Source organism: Nannochloropsis gaditana (genome assembly GCF_000240725.1).
Source record: "Nannochloropsis gaditana CCMP526 unplaced genomic scaffold scaffold318, whole genome shotgun sequence".
Lineage (NCBI taxonomy): Eukaryota > Eustigmatophyceae > Eustigmatales > Monodopsidaceae > Microchloropsis > Microchloropsis gaditana.
The window spans coordinates 17,004-17,262 of NW_005803635.1; positions in this window are offsets into that span (position 1 = coordinate 17,004).

Here is a 259-nt window from a genome sequence, read left to right on the forward strand (position 1 = left end):
GAGAGGGAGGACGATGAAGTGAAGAGTGAAGGGGATGACAGGCGTAAGGCGTGGAAAGGAGGGAGAGAGTATAAAGCAAGAGGAAAGGAGGAGGAGGGGGAGGAGGAGGAGGAGGGGAAGGAGGAGCAGGAGGCAGAGGGGAAAGGAGATGATAGGTGGCAAGGAGAGATAACACGAGTAAGAGTCCAGGAACGAAGAAACAAGTGCGACAGAGCCTTTCCTCGTCATTAACTTCCAATCCTACCCGCAATCTCACAAC